General features: G+C 37.5%; 1 protein-coding gene across 3 annotated transcripts in view; it reads left to right on the plus strand.

The window, feature by feature from the left end:
* The window catches only part of Mtr (5-methyltetrahydrofolate-homocysteine methyltransferase), a 108,700-nt gene that overhangs the window by 42,250 nt on the left and 54,071 nt on the right, over positions 1-12,379 (plus strand). The window lies entirely within an intron of this gene.

The raw sequence follows: 12,379 nt of genomic DNA on the forward strand, positions 1-12,379 counted from the left end.
ATATCTGGTGAGAGCCTTCTTTGCCACATCATCACATGGATGGAGGACAAAGAGAGTATGAGAGAGGAAAGAGAGGATGGAACTTGGTATTATAGCAAACACACTCTTGGGGTAACCCAACATTCAGTATTCTTGTGATGACAGCATGAATGAAGCAAGAATGCTCATCACTTAATCATCTCTTAAAGGCCTCACCTGGGCCCCCATCCAGTACTAACCCCCATTTCCCACTATAAGTATACATTGATTAAAGATTTAAATGTAAAAAGTTTTAAATAATATAGAGAAAATATTAAACTTGTGACGTAGATATTACTAATCTAAGAGGTCAAAAAGAAAATTGTAGAACTTTATATGGTAGAAGACATGATGCTATTTATAACATGAATAATAGCAGTAGGTTAGTACCTAATATGCACAGAGCATCTATAAGTCAGCAAAACATCCCAGGTCAACCGTAGAGGAATGGGCAAAGGAGATGATTAAGCAATTTGTAGAAAAATGATTACAAATAGTAAATCTATGAGCAATTACTAAGTTTTGTAATGATTAAAAAATAAAGCAAAACAATGAGATTAGTTTCCTCTATAAAGAATAAAGATTGATAAGTGGCATAATATTTGTGCCACAAACTCAGAGTGGGGCAAATGAGGCTTCAAATCTAATAAGGCTGGGGATACTGATAGTGCTGGACTGCTTGTGCAAATCCCTGGATTCACTCTACAGCACCACAGAAGGGAAAATAAATATATTTATATATAATGGCTCAATTGTGTGATGCATATACAGTGATTCTTGTTTGTCACTTCACATAATTTTTATACATATTTTGATCTTCAATATTTGATCTAAAACAATTGAAAAAATCCATTCCTTGTGATTAACTCCTGGAAATCTTGTAACAGATTGATGTAATAGATTGTAATAGATGTAATAGATTGATGTAAGAGTATTTGTTCCCATTCATTGTAGCTTTTTGGTAGCAAGAAATTGATTTTGTTTTGGTTTGTTTTTGTGATCCTAGGGGTTGAACTAAAGTTCTAGGCAAGTGTTCTGCTGAGGTATAAACTGTCAGTAAAAAATGTCGAGAACATTCTAAATGCCTAACACTAGGGAAAACTGTAAATCTTGGTACGTGCCACAAAGAATATTATGCAGCAGCTAAAAAGAATGAGGTGATAGAACAGACAAGTGATACCATCCCAAATTTTATTTAATAAGGACGTGTATATTTAGAAATATGTCTGTATAAACAAAACAAATTGTCAGCTAAGAGATTTGGGCTGGTCTCACATGGAAACACATTGGTAATTAGCAAATGGTGGGATAATACGTACTTTTTCTTCCCTTTCTGTTTTTTTTTTTTTATAAGTGTTACTAGTTTTGTACAAAAGCTACATAGTATCGTGAAAAAAATTCAGGTAATCCAGAAGAATGCAGAAGAAAGTAATTTTCATCATTACCATGTGACTCTTAACTCATACCAAGCAAATGTACACAGCATAATAAATTAGTTTTTCTTCCCAGCATGTTAACTTTGAGTATCTGTTATTATTTTTGTTTGTTATTTGATGCACCGAAGCACTGAGACATTAGATGTCACACAGCTAATAAGTTTTAGTGTTGGGATTCAGGTCTTCAGGAACTGGTTTCATGCATCAGGGCCTGTTCTGTAAAAGACCCAGGGAAAAGGTCCAGGGAGGAGTTGTAAAAAACTGTAAAAAACCCAGAGAGGAGTTGACTCTTTTTAAAAAGTAGTCTCATAAGATCTCTTAAATCAGTTGAAAACCCAGTAAGATGTAGGAGGAAAACGTGAAGGCGTGGAGAAAAGTAGCAGTTCCAGTGAATGGAAAGTTTTGTATATGTGAGATTAGATCTGCCAGTCCCTAAACTCCTAGCTTGACAGAATGTGGGCCTTTTGTTTTTCTTTTTTCTTTCTTTTCGAGTCAGGGTCTCACTGTGTACTTCAGTTCAAGCTGGCCTTGAACTTTTTGTACTCGCACTCCTCCTGGCTGCCTTGTGAGAGCTGAGATTACAGGTGCCACTGTGGCATCTTCCCATTGTAGTAAAAATGGATTACAATGATGGTTGTATCATATTTCAGTATATACCTCAGTCTTTTGCACTGATTTTTTAATACCATAAACAGTGGCCAGTGAATATCCTCTTATGTAGTCAGTTGCCTTGTACCAAAATTTTCTTTACAGATATCTGGTAGAAATAGGCCAAAGGATGTGTACATTTAATATTTTGATGCATATTGCTAAATTGTAAACACTACATCTAGTCATGTGAGTGGGATCTTTAGTTATTTTTGTTAAAGAAATATATGTAAGTAGACAAAGAGTTCTATCAGGCTATTAATGAAAAGTGGAAACCCCCAGTCCTTCACATCCTCAACTTTTTTCTTTTATTTATTTATTTAATGGGTACGGGGCTCGAACTCATGACCTCACACTTGCCAGGCCGACACTGATGCTGCTGAGCTAAATCCCAAACCCTGCTCTCACCTTTTAAAAGTGATTTTGTGGCATTTACATCTTTTTCTTCAAATTCTAGTTTAAATTTTTTATTGACTGCCAACAGTGGTTAAAGATTTAGGTTTTCACTGTTGCCTACTCCTAGTACATACATCTTTATTTTATGTCTTCGTCTCCCAGTTTGGTATATTGTAACTATGACTATTTTCAGTGTATAGGTATTAAACATTGTAAAAACTTAATCATGTAGTATACTCTGATTGCGCTTCCTTTCCTGCACCTTGTTTTCCACATTAGTTTCTTTTTATTTGCATTGTTTTCTCTATATTTTACTTTGAAATTATCTGCTAGTGTGTAAATCTCTACTACCCACTGTGTCCGTACACATTTGTATTTCTTTTTTTTTTTTTTTTTTGTCTTTTTCTTTTTTATCGGTACCGGGGATCGAACTCACGACCCGCTGCTTGCAAGGCAGGCACTTATGCCGCTGAGCTAAATCCCCAGCCCCTACATTTGTATTTCTTGAAGAATTCTCCAAGACTTCCAGCTTGATCTGAAAGGCCACTCAGCAGACCAACTGCACAATTTATCACTGTGGGATGTTCCTCTCACCTGTCTTGTAAGTTTTTAGATCTCACAATTGCCCCATTTGTAGTTAAACCCTCATTTGATAGAATGGCTCCTCTGGTAGATTCCTGTGAAAGAGCACATGACACTGAATATTCTTGAGTCCCTTTATGGTTGCAAGTGGCTCTATCCTACTTCATTAACAATTGCATGCTTATAGGAGTACAAACTTGACAGAGTCCTGTTTTGGGAAGGTCCATTGACTCCTATTTTTCATTGGTATTTGTAAAAAGTCCAGTGCTATTCTGACTTTTGACAATTTCTATGAAGTTATTACTTTATTTTTTGTGCTCCAAATACTTGGCTCTTCTGTGTCCGTGGTGTTCTGAGCCCATATGAGGATGATCTACTGCATTATATGGGGACTTAGTCCATTCAGTTGAGAAACAATTGCAGTTGTAGGAAATAACTTTGAATTGTATTATCTCTCTTCACACATTGTTCAGATTTAGGATGTTTTTGATAGATTGCATAATTAGGTGTCATGCTTTCTAATTTTGGTGTTCTGCTGTATGTGTGATTTGCATATTTACATTATCCTCCAAATCCTGTAATGAGTTTTTGTTTCTTCTTTTTCTAGAACTTCTTTTTTGTTATTTCAATGTTCCTTTAAAATATAAATCAACCTGTTACTTCATAATGAGTCAAATATATGTCAAGTCACATTCTAGGCTTTGAGGAGATAGCATAGAATACAACTTAGTTCCTCTTCTGATGTTGTGATTTATATTTATCTTCATAATTTCTGTTCCTTTAACAGAATGCACAGAATGCACAGTCTGGGCAACTTATAAACAAAGAAACTTTCTGACCCATGTTTTAGAGCCTAGCATATACTCTTGTTGCTAGCATCTGGCATGGACCTTCATGCTGTGTCATAACATGTTGGAAGGCAAATGTATATGTGGAAAGAGAAGGGAAATCAGATTGGATTGATCTTTTTTTATCAGGAAGCCATTCTTAAAGTAGTAGATTCTTTCAGTAATGACATTAATCTGTTCAGGAGGGCAGTGCCATTGTGACACAATCATCTTTTAAAGGTATTACCTCTTAATACTGTAAAACCAACAAAGCTATGAGAGTTTGAGGTTTTGTTTTTCTTGGTGGTGGTTGGTTGTTTTTGTTTGTTTTTTGAGTTTCAGAACAGAGTCTCATTTGGTAGTCACAGGCTGGCAGGGAATACCCTATATAGTCCAGGCTGCTCAGAGATCTTGGTCCTCTTCTCAACCTCCTGAGTGCTGGGATTTCAGGTATATGACATTGCATCTTGCTACAATTAGTTTTTGAGCAGACATTCAAAATATAGTATAGCCGTATTCTCAGGAAGATAGAGAAATACATTGGAAGCATGCATATATGTAGATAATATATGCAGTATGATTAGAATATCTGGTGAATGTTTAAATTATAAAATTATATTTGCAGTACAAGACACATTGCCATAAATCTCCCTCAGAATACTCCATTGTTTTTGCCACTTTCTCAAGCAGTTCTGAATTACTCTTTTGTGAACAACTCACCTTGATATGATAAAAAATGCACTGAATGCTGCTGCCAGGTATCCAATAGAAATGTAGAAAGGCATAAAAACATGATATATCCTCAGCTACCTAGTTCACTGCAGTCAGCATCATGTGACTTCTGGCTCTCCCCCAAAGTGAAAATGATCATGAAAGGTAAATGTCTTCAATCAGTTCAGGACATTGAGGCAACCATGATAGCAGAGCTAAAGATCCTGATGAAAGGGGACTTCCAGAACTGCTTCATAAACTGGCAAAAACAGTGGGTAAGTGTGTTCAGAACAAGAGAGAGTAATGGGAGGGGGTTAATAGCAATATATCTTTTATTGCAATTTTATTTATTTTTTTTTTTTTTAAAGAGAAAGCAAAAGAAAACAAAATAGAACAAAGCAAATCAGAACAGAACAATGCAAGCAACACAGCACTTCACAACAAGACAATAGGACATCAACAGTGGCTATCATAATGTCTCTTGTTTTCTTCAAAATAGTTAAACATACCTTCATACATGGTAATAGCAAACATAACAAAATATATAAAACCATTCAAAAGAATGAAAGCAATATAGGACTTCAAAACCAGGTAATAAGAAATGAACAATGGCTACTGTAATACCTCTTTTTCCTCAAAAAAGTTGTTCATCCCATCACATGAAATGAAATCAAATAAAACACACCCAGATAGAACCAATCAAAACAGAACAAAAGCATGATAGGACTTCAAAGCAAGATGATAGGAAATCAGCATTTTCTTCAGAATAGCTGTTCATACCATCACATATAATAAAATCAAGCAAAACAATAAAACAAATTAAATGAGTGAAAGCATTGTAAGACTTCAAAGCAATATAATAGGAAGCCACGATTACCATAATATATCCCATTATATTCAAAATAACTGCCCTTATTAACAGAGTAAAATCTAACAAAAAAAGAGCAAAGCCAAACCTAACAAAATTGTGAAAACAATACAAGTGTTCAAGACAAGACAATAAGAAATTAACTCTAGCCACCATCTTTCCCTCCCAGGTGTTTCCTCCCCTATCTCACAATAGTTATCTTACAATAACTACTTTGCTTTTAGATCCCATTAACTCCTTCTGTTTCTTATGCTAGGGTTTATATATATAGGTTTGAACTGTTTCGGCCATGAATATGACCTCCAGTTACATCCATTTACCTACAGGAACCTTGAGATTATTCTACTTTATAGCTGAATAGCTTTCTACCGCATGAAAATACCATGTCTTTCTTGTCCATCCTGTGGTTAATGGGCACATTACTCTTGCTTTTTTTTCTGGTCTCCTGTCACATGGAAAAATTGTTTTCTTTCCGCTGATTTTTGTTCTATGAATTTCCTTTCCAGTTAAATGTGTTTCTTGTATACCGTATATCAGTGGATCTTGTTTCTTGACCCACTGTCCCTGTGTTTCTTTTTATTGCTGACCTGAGACCATCTACATTAATGGTTACAACCAGCATATTGGTTTGTCTCTTTCACACTATCTTCCTGTTGTTGACCCTCTACTTTTCCCCCTCATTCAATTGCCTGTCTTGTTTGGTGATCCTCCCCTGCTGCTGTCCTTAGAGGCATGGTCATCTTTATCTCTCTTTAGAATATCCTTTAGCACTTCCTGTAGGATTGGTTTGGTAGTCATGAATTCCTTCAACTGTTCTTTATCATGGAGGTATCTTATTTTTCCATCAATTTTGAAAGATAGTTTCGCAGGGTAGATCAATCTGGGTTGGAAGTTGTTTTCTTTCAGGGATTGAAACACTTCACTCCAAACTCTTCTTGACTTCATAAAGTGTTGGTAAGTCTGCTGTGATTCTAATTGGTTTTCCTTTATAGATGATCTGTTTCTTTTCTCTAACAGCTTTTAATATTCTATTCTTGTGCTGAGTTTCTGGGATCTTGATTATTATATGTCTGAGTGTAGATATACTTTGGTTATGGGTAGTTGGAGTCCTATATGCCTCACTTATCTGCATGCCAGATCCATTTCCTATGTTTGGGAAGTTTTCCTCTATTACTTCTGTAAATAGCCTTTTAATTTTCATTTGTTTACCCCTGCTTCTTCACCAACACCTATCACCCTTAAATTATGTTTCTTTGCATCATCTTGCAGCCATTGAATTATTTCCTGATTCCTTGTTATTTTTAAGAGATCTTTCATGATCACTAGCTGCAGTCCTCTCTTCAAAATTTGAGTGTCTGTCTTCAGTCTCTTTCAGTTTTGCCAGCTTTTGATTGAATCTTTTAATTTCCTGGATTTCTCTTTGAACCTGTTTCATGCATTGTAATTCCTTTCTATGTTCATTCAAAGTTTCCATCATTTTCCTATGTTCCTCTTTTTTGTCTTATGTCTTCTTTAGACCTGCTGGATAATTCTTTCAATGTGTTTGTGATTTCTTCTTTTACCTGAGACATTATTTCTGATTTAACTGCTTTTACAATCTCATAAAGTTGTTTCTTTACTTCATGTGCTATCCTTTCTGAGATTTTGAGTGTGTGACTTCCATTTTCTTTCATGACCATGTCTCCCACACTTGTTTGTGGGCTGGAGGTCTGAGATTGCCTTTTGCTTCTTCCTCTTGATGTTCTCTTCTTTTCCTCCCATAATAAGCTGGTTGTGGGGCCCCAGGTACTTCCCATGTTGGATGCCCCTAAGGCAGTGTAGTGGGATGGGACAGTCACCTAGGTTCCTCTAATTCCTGATTTACAGGGAGATAGCAGGGCATAGAATAGGCTTCTCTAGACCTATGCAGCTACACTGGGGTTTCCTTAAGGATCAGGGGTAGGTGAAGGTGGGGCTGCTTCTCTCAGCCTGTGTGTCTACACTGGGCCTCCCATGATGGTGAGACACAGGGTGTATTTATCTGAATCTGCTATTGGGTCATAGCTGCCCGAACGAACCAAGGGCTTCCAATGGTGGCCTAAAGGTGCACAGGGCTTACCTGACTTTGTGGCCCTGTTCCTGCTGGCCACTTGTAGGAAGGAGCCTTCCAGTGGCAGCTTCCTACTGGTGGAGGTAGATCTGCTGGTTCTCTCTGCCTGCACTGGCTGCCCACCCGGTGGTGGCACCTGGCTGGCAGAGGCAGATCTGTCTGGCTCTCTCTACCCATGGTGGCAGCCCATAGGAAAAGGGCCTTCTGGTGGCAGCACCTGGCTGGCAGAGGCCAGTCTGTCTAGCTCTCTCTTCCCATGCTGTGCGCCCATAGGAAAGGGCCTTCCAGTGGTGGTGCCATCAGGCTAAAGCAGATCTGTTGGCTCTGTCTGCCCATACTGTGCACCTGTAGGAAAAGTATTGAATGCAATGAAGAGAAATGAAGAAAGCTAGGAGGATAAGGGAGTACCAGAGATACAGTGCGGGTTGCTGTTCTATGAGGAATAATGTGCCATTTTAACAGAAGCCTGAAGAAGGTGACAGAATGTGCTACATGGTGACGGGAGAGTGTTCTGGGCAGAGGGATTCCGTGGACATTCATTCATCACATTTTTTTTTTTTTTGTCTTTGTCCTTTTTATCTGTACCAGGGATTGAACTTGCTACTGCCTGCTTTACAAGGCAGGCGCTTATGCAGCTGAGCTAAATCCCCAGCTCCTCACTCATCACATTTGAAAAACAATAGGGCAACCCAAGTAATAGAAGCAGAGAGGAGAAAAGATTAGGAGGATATGAAGTTAGGAAGGGATCAGCTCACAGCACAGTGGACCTTGTGAACCATTGTTAACACTTTGGTTAACATTGTTATCTAAGTTAAACTGAAAGGTCTTGAGCAGAGGAGAAGGTGAGATCTGTTCTGCTTTACAACTGTGGTGGAAAAAATGGGAACAAAGCAAAACTATTGGAGTTTATTGCTATAATCCAGATGAGAAATAGCGATGGTTAGGACAAAGTTAGAAGCAGTAGAGGATGCTGAAATTCATGTTTCTAGATGAAGTTGTAACGGTATATGGAATTAGCCTTCACATTAGTTATGGGTTGTAAAAGAAGTCAGGGTTAATTTTCAGATGTTTTGGCATGGACAGTTGAAAGGATGGAGCTCTTGAGAGACAGAGGAGCAGGTTTGGGTTTAGATACAACATTTGTGCAGGGTATGTTGCATGTACAGTTTGTACAGTAGTTCTGGATTTTGTGGACAAAGTCTGATTTACAGGTAGGATTCCCTTACTTGGGAATTTGTACAAAGGTGGTATTTAAAACAGTAAGAACTGCTGAGCTTACCAAAGGAACAATTGTAGAAAAGTCCTAAGACCAAGTGAACCTTGGAGCTGCCATCTTCAGTTGCTGGGGAAGAGACTCCATCAGAAAGAGAGGCTTGTTTGGTAGGAGGGAACCAGAATTCTTCACTTCGAAACCAGGTAAAGGACAAGTTTTGAAGACTGTAATCAGCTGTTAAACATCACATTGGATGTGACCAAGAATTACCATTAGATTTAAATGGAATCACTTGTGTACTTGTTGTACTGTTTTCAAGAAGATGAGAACTTTGTTGGAATGGGTTTGAGAGAGAAAGAATGTCAGAAGCAAGTTTAAATGGCCTGACACTGAGGTTAGGACAGTGAGGTCAAGAAAGAGAGAGAGAGAGAGAGAGAGAGAGAGAGAGAGAGAGAGTGTGTGTGTGTGTGTGTGTGTGTGTGTGTAGATGATGTGATAATGTTTTTGTAAGCTGATGGAATGATCTAGTAGAAAATGAAGAATTGATGCAGGAGAAAAAAAGAGTCATATGTTCAATCCACGACCTTCCAAATCAAGAGGGACGGCAACCATTGTATGAGTGGAGGGGCCACTGCTGAGCAGTTGGTTCCCGGCATAGGAGAGAAAAGTAGAGAGTGGAGATCCGCTGGTGTGCTGGCTCATGTGCTGGTGTGTGATTTCCCTGTGAAGATGGAAGCAAGGTAAATGCTGAGAGTTAAGAGTGGGTTGTGGTACTCTCTGGAGCTCTTTGGTGCTTTACCAGGAGTGTGAAGCAGAGTCACTCTGACAAAGAAGGATAGCCCCTGTCAGAGTGTTTTATTTTTTTAAGTTAATTTTGTTGGTACACTTTTGATATACATAATGGTCACGTTCATCATAGCAACACATAACACATCTCAGTTCTTCTTTTCGTTCCATTCACTTCCATCAGCTCTTCTTATTTACAGTTTTCAGTTTTTCTATTCTTTTTTTTCCTTTTCCTTCTCTTCCCTTCCTCCCCCTCCCTTTTTCCCCCAGAGAATTTTGTTTAATAAAAAATAAGTACACTCTCGGACCTTAGCCCTTGAGGTTTTGACTCTTCAGTGTGGAATGAGGCCTGACTTTTGTAACTTTTTAAAAATATTTAAAGAGAAAAAAGCAGCAAAACAGAAAAAAGGGTAGAAATAATACAGAATTTCAAAAGAAAAAAGAAACCACTAGTTCATAAATTACATACTGTCATCTTAGAAATAGCTGTTTAAGTTACAAAATTAAAGCATACAAAGTAGACATTCAAACAGTGAGACTGGTTCTGCTTAACAATCAAACAAAAACTTAGTAGTATCGTCATCTATCTTATACACTTAAACATACATGCAGTTATATTCTTTAGAGCACTTTCTTTTCCTTTCTTTTACAATAGTAATTACACATTTTGGGTTTTATCATTCTTACAGTTCTTATTACTTTTTACACTAGAGACACAATGTGATATTTATAAATATGATTCTTATTTATTTCACTTATGAGGATAGTCCCAAGTTGCTTCCATTTACCTATTAAGGCCTCAAGATCATCCCTTTTTATAGCTGAGTAATATTACATTGTATAAAAATACCACTTATTTTTCATCTACTCTGCAGTTGATAGCCATCTTGGTTGTTTCCAAGATTTAGCTATTACAAATTGTGCTGCTATGCACATCATGCACATATATCACTGTGACGTGACCTTTTCAGTTTTTCTGGGAAAATACACAGGAGGAGAATAGCTGGATTGAATAGAATTTGCAGTCCTAATTTTTTGAAGAATCTCCATACTAATTTCCATAGTGGCTGCACCAGTCTACACTCCCACCAACAGTGGAGCAGTGTTCTTTTTCCCCACATCCTTGCCAGTATTTGTTATCAGTTGATTTCTTTTTTTTTTGTCTTTTTCCTTTTCCTTTTTATCGGTACCGGGGATCAAACTCATGATTGCCTGCTTACAAAGCAGGCGCTTTTGCCGCTGAGCTAAATACCCAGCCCCTTCAGTTGATTTCTTGATGGCAGCTACTGTTTTCAGAGTGAGATGAAATCTCGATGCTGTTTTAATTTGCATTTGTCGAATGACCAGTGATGGTGAACATTTTTTTCATGTATTTATTTGCCATTTTTATATCTTCATCTGAGAACTGTGTGTTCATCTCAGATGCCCAGTTTTGTTTTTTTTTTTTTTTTTTTTTTTTTTTTGTCTTTTTCATTTTTATCGGTACCAGGGATTGAACTTACGACTGCCTGCTTGCAAGGCAGGTGCTTATGCCGCTGAGCTAAATCCCCAGCCCCAGATGCCCAGTTTTGGAGAGGGTCTTTGAATTTGGGGGACTTGATATATTTCAGTTATTTATATGTTCTGGATATTAAGTCCTCTGTCTGAGGGGTTGCTGGCTAAAATTCTTTCCTATTCTGTGGGTTTACTTTTCACTCTTGGTGATTTTTTTGAAGTTCAGAAACTTTTCAATAATGTGAGATCCCAGTTGTTGATTCTTTGAAGTGTTTCCTGGGCATTTTGCCTTTTGTTAATGAATTCTCTGCCTACCCTATGTCTCCAAGATTTCTACCTACCTTGGCTTCAGTAGATTTAGTGTTTCTGTTTTAATATTTAGATCTTTGATCCATTTAGATTTTAGTTTTGTGCATGGTGTTAGGCATGGATCTAGTTTCAGTCTTCAGCATGTAGAGAGCCAGTTTTTCCATTACCATTTATTAAAGAGGCTATCCTTCTTCCAGTGAACATGTTTAGTTCCTTTGTCAAATATCAGGTGGCTGAGTGTCTTTGTAGTTATGTTTGCATCTTATAATCTGTTCCATTGATCCTCAGGTCTATTTCTTTGCCAGTACCATGCTGATTTTATCACTGTGGCTTTGTAGTGTAGTTTCAAGTCAGGAATTGAGATGCCTCTTGCCTTGCCTTTGTTGCCCAGAATTGCCTTTGCTATTCTAGGTTTCTTCTGTTTCCAAATGAATTTTAGAGGAGTGTTTTCTCTAGATCTGTGAGGTATGTTAATGATATTTTGATTAGGATTGTATTAAATCTGTGTAACAGTTTTGGGAGTATAGCCATTTTCACAATGTTGGTTCTTCCTAGCCAAGAGCAAGGAATATCCTTCCATTTTCTAATATCTTCTTCAATCTCCTTTTTTAGCATAGCATAATTTTCAATGTATAGTTCTTCAACATTCTTGGTTAGGTTGATTCCCAAGTATTTCATTTTTTTAGATGCTATTGTGAAGGGCAATATTTCCATAATTTCTCTCTCAGTGAGTTTTTTGTTGTGTACAGGAATGCTATTGATTGTTGAACATTGACTTTGTATCCAGCTACACTGCTGAATTTGTTTATTCCCTTTAGTAGTCTTTTAATGGAGTCTTTTGGGTCTTCTATATAGAGTACCATGTCATCTGTAAGTAGTGATAATTTAACTCCTTCCTTTCCTATCTTTATTCCTTTTATTTCTTTCTCTGGTCTGATTGCCCTGGCTAGGATTTCCAGAACTATATTGAACAGGAGTGGTGACAGTGGACATCCTTGTCTT

The sequence above is a fragment of the Cavia porcellus genome, unplaced genomic scaffold (genome assembly GCF_034190915.1).
Source record: "Cavia porcellus strain 051 isolate PalLab524CR breed Dunkin Hartley unplaced genomic scaffold, mCavPor4.1 scaffold_13, whole genome shotgun sequence".
In the NCBI taxonomy this organism is placed as follows: domain Eukaryota; kingdom Metazoa; phylum Chordata; class Mammalia; order Rodentia; family Caviidae; genus Cavia; species Cavia porcellus.